The 6,426-nt window shown below is 35.7% G+C and overlaps 1 pseudogene; it reads left to right on the top strand.

Moving 5' to 3' along the window:
- Window positions 1-5,265: 5,265 nt before the first annotated feature.
- LOC108309202 lies at window positions 5,266-6,132 on the top strand (annotated as a pseudogene).
- The last annotated feature ends 294 nt before the right edge of the window (window positions 6,133-6,426 follow it).

The raw sequence follows: 6,426 nt of genomic DNA, 5'->3' as shown, positions 1-6,426 counted from the left end.
CAGTATGGCCATTTTCATGATATTGATTCTTCCTAACTATGAGCATGGAAAGTTTTTCCATCTGTTTGTGTCCTCTCTTATTTCCTTGAGCAGTAGTTTGTAGCTCTCCTTGAAGAGGTCCTTCACGTCCCTTGTTAATTGTATACCTATGTGTTTTATTCTCTTTGTAGCAATCGTGAATGGGAGTTCACTCATGATTTGGCTCTCTGTTTGTCTATTATTGGTGTATAGGAATGCTTGTGAATTTTGCACATTGATTTTGTATCCTGAGACTTTGCTGAAGTTGCTTATCAGCTTAAGGTGATTTTGGGCTGAGATGATGGGGTCTTCTAAATATACAATCATGTAATCTGCAGACAAGGACAATTTGATGTCCTCTCTTTCTATTCGAATACACTTTATTTCTTTCTCTTGCCTATTGGCCCTTGCCGGAACTTCCAATACTATGTTGAATTGGAGTGGTGAGAGAGGGCATCCTTGTCTTGTGCCAGTTTTCAAAGGGAATGTTTCCAGTTTTTGCCATTCAGTATGATATTGGCTGTGGGTTTGTCATGAATAGCTCTTATTATTTTGAGATATAATCCATTATATCTAGTTTATTGAGAGCTTTTAGCATAAAGGCTGTTGAATTTTGTCAAAGGCCTTCTCTGCATCTATTGAGATAATCATGTGGTTTTTGCCTTTGGTTCTGTTTATGTGATGGATTACATTTATAGATTTGCATATGTTGAACCAACCTTGCATCCCAGGGATGAAGCCGACTTAACTGTGATGGATAAGCTTTTTGATGTGCTGTTGGATTCAGTTTGCCAGTATTTTATTGAAGATTTTTGTATCAATGTTCATTGTGGATATTGTCCTGAAATCTTCTTTTTTAGTTGCATCCCTGCCAGGTTTTGGTATCAGGATGATGTTGGTCTCATAGAATGAGTTGGGGAGGATTCTCTCTTTTGGTATTGTTTGGAATAGTTTCAGAAGGAATGGTGCCAATTCCTCTTTGTACCTCTGGTAGAATTTGGCAGTAAACCCCCCTGGACCTGGACTTTTTTTGGTTGGTAGGCTATTAATTGCTGCCTCAACTTCAGCCCTTGTTATTGGTCTATTCAGGAATTCAACTTCTTCCTGGTTTAGTCTTGGGAGGGTGCGAGTGTCAAGGAATTTATCCATTTCTTCTAGATTTACTTGTTTATGTGCATAGAGTTGTTCATAGTAATCTCTTATGGTAGTTTATATTTCTGCAGGATTGGTGGTGATATTCCTTTTATCATTTTTTATTGCATCTATTTGAATCTTCTGTCTTTTCTTTTTTATTAGTCTGGGTAGCAGTCTGTTTTGTTGATCTTTTCAAAAAACAGCTCCTGAATTTACTGATTTTTTGAAGGGTTTTTTTTTGTGTGTCTCTATCTCCTTCAGTTCTGCTTTGATCTTAGTTATTTCTTGTCTTCTGCTGGTTTTTGAGTTTGTTAGAACTTGCTCCTCTAGTTCTTTTAATTGTGATGTTAGGGTGTCAATTTTAGATCTTTCCTTCCTTCGCATGTGGGCATTCAGTGTTATATATTTCCCTCTAGACACCACTTTAAATGTGTCGCAGAGATTCTGGTATGTTGTGTCTTTGTTCTCATTGGTTTTGAAGAACATCTTTATTTCTGCCTCCATTTCATTATTTATCCAGTAGATGTTCAGGAGCAAGTTGTTCAATGTCCATGTAGTTTTGCAGTTTTGAATGATTTTCTTAATCCTGAGTTCTAATTTGATTGCACCGTAGTCTGAGAGACTGTTGTTATAATTTCTGTTATTTTGCATTTGCTGAGGAGTGATTTACTTCCAATTATGTGATCAATTTTAGAATAAGTGTGATGTGGTGCTAAGAAGAATGTACATTCTGTGGTTTTGGGGTGGAGAGTTTTGTAGATGTCTATTAGGTTCACTTGGTCTGGCTCTGAGTTCAAGTCCTGTATATCCTTGTTGATTTCCTGTCTCATTGATCTGTCTAGTATAGACAGTGGGGTGTTAAAGCCTCCCACTATTATTGTGTGGGAATCTAAATCTCTTTGTAGGTCATTAAGAACTTGCTCTATGTATCTTGGTGCTCCTGTATTAGGTGTATATATATTTAAGATAGTTAGCTCTTCTTGTTGCATTAATCCCTTTACCATTATGTAATGTAATTCCCTTCTTTGTCTCTTTTGATCTTTGTTGGTTTAATGTCTGTTTTACCAGAGACTAGGATTTCAACTCCTACTTTATTTTTCTCTCCATTTGCTTGGTAAATCTTCTTCCATCCCTTTATTTTAAGCCTATGTGTGTCTTTGCATGTGAAATGGGTTTCCAGAACACAGCACGTCACTGGGTCTTGACTTTTAAAATACTCACACATTGGTTAGAGTTAAAATGAGGGGTTGTGGAGAAAGACAAACTATTAATAACAATTGATCACACAAATTCAAAAATACCTGTTCTCAGTCAGTACCACAGTGAGGGAACCATAGTGAGGTGACCCATCAAGAACTCAGAAATGAGTTTGTCCTTAGAGGTTATATATATGTCAACATACAATGGATCCAAAAAAAGACAATAATAGATACTTCAAATTTTAAAAAATATAGAATGATTCTGAAATGAGCGCTATCCCATACTCATAGAACAGTCTTGGCATGTGATGGATAATCAACAAATAATGGGTTGTTGAAAATTAATAAGAATTGCTTTTAATTAGAAGATCCATGTCCATGGAACAAAGACATCAATGAGTAGTCGGGTTGATCAGAGCTACAGCAGTGAAAAGGCAGATACTTTATCATTCTCTGTGGCCCCGGGGCAGACTAAATCATACTGTGGAAATGAACAAATGAAGATATTTTAGGCACAAACTTCCAGGACTTAGTTTTATGATTGAGTGTTTAAAGGCTTCAGGCTATTAAAATCAGAGAAATCCTAATTATGTTTCTAGGCATACCTAGAAAACTTCTGATTATAATTTGTCTCCCATACAGTTTTTCTACAGGAAGAAGATGTGCTGTCAAATAGAAATGAATATTTGTTTCCTTCAGTCTTTATACTTCTCATGATAAATTAATAAATTTCCATTTTGTTTAACATATCGATGTCTTGTGAACTTCATCTCTCACATCTTCCAGCATGACTGAGTTCAGTCATTTCTTGGATAGTAAAAGGATTGCATCTCTAGGTTTGCAGGGCTGAGAGCAAGACTGAACCACAGGGAATCCCACAAGTTACAGCATTCTGAACTATCTTCCAGGAGCCAGCCTACTGACATCCTTTAATTAGCTAACAGGAATAGTTCTAGATGGAGCCACACTGCACATTTTTGGCAAATTAATTTGAGATTCAATATATTTTAGCCGACTTTCCAAGAGTAGAAATATGAATTTTCAAGTTTTCACTGGAATTAGAGCAAGCCTTTCTGTCCTGTATTGACAGGAAGAGAAGTATAGTATACTAAGAGCATATGTTCTGGAATTGAGCTGTCTGGGTACCAGTTCAGCTCTGCCACTTACAGACTGTGTGAATTTGAGACAGAAACCTGATATCCATATCAATTTTTTCATTAATAAAGTTGAGATAATAATGCTATTCATCTCACAGGGTTAAATGAATATTTGTAAATATTTAAAATAGAAGATGCTACATTTAAAAAAACTGACAATGCCAAGTGTTTTCAAAGAGGCAGAGAAACTGGAACTCTTATACACTACTGGCAAGAATGAAAAATGGTACAACTCCTTTAGAAAACACTTTGGCAGATTCTTAAAAAATTAAAGACATACTAACAATATGATCCAGCAATTTTACTCCTAGGTATTTACCCAAGGGAAATGAAAACAATGTTCACATAAGAACCTGTATGCAAATGTTTGGCCTACGTTATGCATTATTACAAAACGCTGAACATAACCCAAATGTCCTCCAGCTGATGAGTAGGTAAACAAAGTCTGCTATATCCATATAATTGAATATTAGGCAACAATAAAAAGGAACAAGCTCTTGATATACTTAAACTGAATAAATTTCAAATGCATTGTGCTAAATAAAAGAAGTTAGACTCTGAAGGTTACATATGGTATGATTGCAATTATATAACATTCTGGTAAAAGTAAAACAAGAAGAGAGAAGGTTGCCCAGGGCTAGGATAATAGGTATTTACTACAAAGGGATTTAAAGGTATTGGGAGGGCTGAGGGATGAAACTGCTCTGTGTATTGACTGTAGTGATGCTATTCTATTATACGTATTTAACGAAGTTCATAGAACTATACATCAAAATGCTACATTTTACCTCAAGAAAAATTATATAAAGGAGGAAAGGGAGGGGAAGAAATTAAGGAAGAGAAGGAAAAAAGAGAAAGGAGGAAGAAAACGGAAAATGAGAAGGAAAAATGAGAAAGAAACTGGGTCTTGAACATAGTAAGTGCTATAGAAATGTCCTTTATATAAAAAAGAAATTAATGTAGCAAGTTTTACATGATCATTAGACTCTATTGTCTAAAAAAATATTTGTGGAATTATTTCCCAAGTCCTTACAGGAATAATACTTGGAGTGGATAAAGAATTTATGTTCCTCATGGAAAAACAATAGAAGATACAGCTGAGTAACAGGAAAAGCAATCACCCCTAATTCCACCATCTAAGCATGAATACAACTGAAAACTAGTTCACAGCCTGCCAGCTTTTTACTATAGGTGAATACAACATTTTTTAACTTAGAAAATTGTTTTATACCATATATTTTGTTTTGAAACTACTTTCCACTTAGCAATACATTCTAAAAATACATAGATCTGCATCATCACTTTTGAGAACTGCTCATTTATGCCACCAAGACTGTTGCTGAACATTTCATTTGGCTCCATTTCTTCAGTAGGATCAACCAGACTGTGTTAAATATTCTTGGTATACATATCTTTGTGAATACAACATTATTTCTTTATGGTAAATTTCTAGAATGGGAATTGCAGTATTGAAAAATATACATTATATAATTTTTCATTCATAATGCCAAATTACTCCCCAGAAGATTATATAATTTACTTAAAGCAGCTGTGAATGACAGCTGGGGCTGTGTTTCAGTGGTTCTTTCCCTTCAAAATCTGACAATCCTTTTTTAAAACTACTTTGCATACTATAAATTTTGGGTTTTTAAATAAATGATTATTAAATGAACCTTGAACACTAGAAAAATGTACTGAATTTTTATCAGGCATCAAATGATATAAAACATGATTAGAGTTCTTTTCCATCTTGCAAGATGGTAGATGAAAAAGTTGAGAAGCTGGATACTAAAGAGATGAAACCTGAAGCCAAGAAAGCTGATGCTTGTGGCAAAGTGAAAAAAACCTCAAGGCTAAAAATCCCTAGAAGGGGAAGCCCCTGTCCTTGTCAGAGGAATTGGCAGGTATTCCCAATCTGCTATGTATTCCAGAAAGGCCATGTACAAGAGGAGGTACTCAGCCAATAAATCCAAGGTTGAAAAGAAAAAGAAGGAGAAGTTTCTTGCAACTGTTACAAAACCAGTTGGTGGTGAGAAGAACAGTGGTACCCAGGTGGTTAAACTGCAAATGCCCAGATATTATCCTACTGAAGATGTGCCTTGAAAGCTGTTGAGCCATGGCAAAAACAAACAAACAAACAAACAAAAAAAACACTTCAGTCAGCACATGAGAAAACTGTGACCCAGCATCACCCTGTCACCATTCTGATCATCCTCACTGGATGCCACAGGGGCAAGAGGGTGGTTTTCCTGAAGCGGCTGGCTCGTGGCTTATTACTTGTGACCGGACCTCTGGTCCTCAATCAAGTTCCTCTACAAAGAACACACCAGAACTTTTTCATTGCCACCTCAACCAACATTGATATGAGCAATGTTAAAATCCCAAAACATCTTACTGATGCTTACTTCATGAAGAAGAAGTTGTGGAAGCCCAGACACCAGCAAGTTGAGATCTTCTACACAGAAAAAGAGAAATATGAGATTACAGAGCAGCACAAGGTTAATCTGAAAGCTGTGGACTCACAGATTTTACCAAAAATCAACGTTATTCCTCAACTCCAGGGCTACCTGTGATCTATGTTTACCCTGATGAATGGAATTTATCCTCGCAAATTGGTGTTCTAAATGTCTTAAGAAGAACCAAATTAAGTTACGGATAACAACAACAACAACAAAAACATAATTAGAAAAATAAATCAGCTGAGCATCTAAAATTACCTTCAGGTTATTTGGGGATGTCTTCTATATTATTGTTGGCTACTTTTACTAGGCAGTTTAGGAGAAGTCACTTCATTTTGTATAAAGTTATTTTACTTTGTATGTAGGAACATTCCTTAGAAAAATGATGATGTTCTGAATGTTTCTGGAACATTTAATCCTGATACTTTGAAACTTTGTCTTATTGTTTATCATATTTAC

This window comes from Cebus imitator, unplaced genomic scaffold (assembly GCF_001604975.1).
Source record: "Cebus imitator isolate Cc_AM_T3 unplaced genomic scaffold, Cebus_imitator-1.0 Scaffold5, whole genome shotgun sequence".
Taxonomy (NCBI): Eukaryota; Metazoa; Chordata; class Mammalia; order Primates; family Cebidae; genus Cebus; species Cebus imitator.
This window is presented reverse-complemented; position numbering and strand designations above follow the sequence as displayed.